At 38.1% G+C, this 2,430-nt stretch overlaps 1 pseudogene; it reads left to right on the forward strand.

Annotated features, from left to right (window-relative positions):
* Positions 1–547: 547 nt before the first annotated feature.
* Positions 548–2,149, forward strand: LOC139186904 (nucleoporin NUP35 pseudogene; annotated as a pseudogene).
* Positions 2,150–2,430: the final 281 nt, after the last annotated feature.

Consider the following 2,430-nt stretch of genomic DNA (forward strand, 5'->3'; position numbering starts at 1 on the left):
GACTTGAGTTGGGATATTCCTTGATGCTGCTGTGAGTGGTGGTTGTTCCTTTTTGGAGTGGAGAAATTAAAAATGATCACACACAGGAAAATTGATCTCTTCTTGATCAAATTTTCCAGATTGACACCCTCAGTGAGTTTGAAAATTTTTTATTTTCATGAGCATTTATTTGTTGGATGGGAGATTAGGGATGTAGAAGGGAGAACAGGACAGGCCGTATCTTAGTGGGACATCAACCAGAAATAATGACGTCTAGAAATGTTCAGTGGGAATATTGTCTTGAAAGATCCTAGACTTAGATGGTATTCATATTTCAGGCATATTAACATCTTAGTATTTATTTGCTTTGTCTTATAATTTGGTGTATTTTGATCTCTGGCTTTTGAACTCTGAATTTGAGAATGTACCTGGATTGGCAAAATTAATTTTGTCATAAACCATCAACACTGTCATGTGGATGACACTGTCAAATACTATGCCATGAAGACTTCTGCTCAAGTGACTTACTTCTAAAGAGACCTTTTTAAAAATGAAAGCCAGGAGAGTTTCCGCCATTTTTGAAAATCAGGAAGGTCCGGGGGTGAATACCGCTGCTGCTGTGATGGCAGCCTTTGCCGTGGAACCCCAGGCGCCCACGTTGGGATCTGAACCAATGATGCTGGGTTCACCCACGTCTCCAAAGCCAGGGGTTAATGCCCAATTCTTACCTGGATTTTTAATGGGGGATTTGCCAGCTCCAGTGACTCCACAGCCTCGATCAATTAGTGGCCCTTCCATAGGAGTAATGGAAATGAGATCACCTTTACTTGCAGGTGGATCACCACCACAGCCAGTTGTACCAGCTCATAAAGATAAAAGTGGAGCTCCGCCAGTTAGAAGTATATATGATGACATTTCCAGCCCAGGACTTGGATCAACACCTTTAACTTCAAGAAGACAGGCAAACATTTCAGTAATGCAGAGTCCTCTTGTTGGAGTTGTGACAACTACTCCTGGAACAGGGCAAAGTGTGTTTAGTCCTGCAAACATTGGTCAACCCTGAAAGACAACGTTATCTCCTGCCCAGTTGGATCCTTTTTATACTCAAGGAGATTCTCTGACATCTGAAGATCACCTTGATGACACTTGGGTGACTGTGTTCGGGTTTCCTCAGGCATCTGCTTCCTATATATTATTACAATTTGCGCAATATGGGAATATCTTAAAACATGTGATGTCTAACACAGGAAATTGGATGCATATTCGTTATCAATCTAAACTGCAAGCCCGGAAAGCCTTAAGCAAAGATGGAAGAATTTTTGGAGAATCTATCATGATTGGTGTAAAACCATGTATAGATAAAAGCGTCATGGAAAACAGTGACAGGTGTGCTTTGTCATCTCCATCTCTCGCCTTCACACCACCAATCAAAACCTTAGGTACACCAACCCAGCCTGGAAGTGCTCCTCGGATTTCTACCATGAGACCTCTGGCTACAGCGTACAAAGCTTCTACTAGTGACTATCAGGTGATTTCTGACAGACAAACACCAAAAAAAGATGAAAGTCTTGTATCCAAAGCAATGGAATACATGTTCGGCTGGTAGTGTAGGAAGAGCTGAGATGCCAACTACAAAGGAGAAGACTGCCACACTAAAACAGAATTCGCAGGGTGCTGCTGGGATTCTTCGGTTAGTTATATAACCACTCTCGACAGCGTCGTATAGCTGTCTCATACTTCCTTTGGAAGCTTTTTTCTTTAAGAATATAGCAAATTGTAGCTCGCACTTTAAAAGATGCTTGAGGTACATTTTAAAGAAACAAATCCTTGTATAGAAGATTTGGGGTTTTTGGTGATAGTGTGTGATTAACTGCAAAAACTCATTGATTACTGTAAATTATATAATTGAGTTTGTAGTGAGCCTTTGTAGTCTTCATAAGTTGGTGAGGTGAATTTCATGAAGGGTAACTGTACAGCTGCTTCTAACAAGACACAAAAGATTATAATTAACAGTTTGAATTAGGGTCTTTTATTAATTTAGATAGTATTTAATATTTTAATTATCCTTGTTTATATTGTCCTGTCCTGGGTGATCATCTTTCAGTCTTGTAAAGCCAATGCAATCTTTTAAAAAACCTGAAGTTTCTTGATAATAAACTTGTCAATTATATGTAAAAAAAACAAAAAAAAAAAAAAAAAATGAAAGCCAAACTGCAAGGCTGGAAAAATGCAATTTTTGGTCACTGTGTAAATTCAGTGTTTCTATCTGCCCCAGATCTTAAGTTGATCATCAAACAGATAATATTAAAATCTACTCATTTTTACAAAAATGTAATTTCTAATAATTAACAATAATTTAATAAAGAATTTGTAGAAATGTCTTGTTCTTGGTTATAGGATTCATTGTCCCTGAGTCTTTTCTAACAGGATAAAATTTATAATTTTCTGCAT

This window comes from Bos indicus, chromosome 14 (assembly GCF_029378745.1).
Source record: "Bos indicus isolate NIAB-ARS_2022 breed Sahiwal x Tharparkar chromosome 14, NIAB-ARS_B.indTharparkar_mat_pri_1.0, whole genome shotgun sequence".
In the NCBI taxonomy this organism is placed as follows: domain Eukaryota; kingdom Metazoa; phylum Chordata; class Mammalia; order Artiodactyla; family Bovidae; genus Bos; species Bos indicus.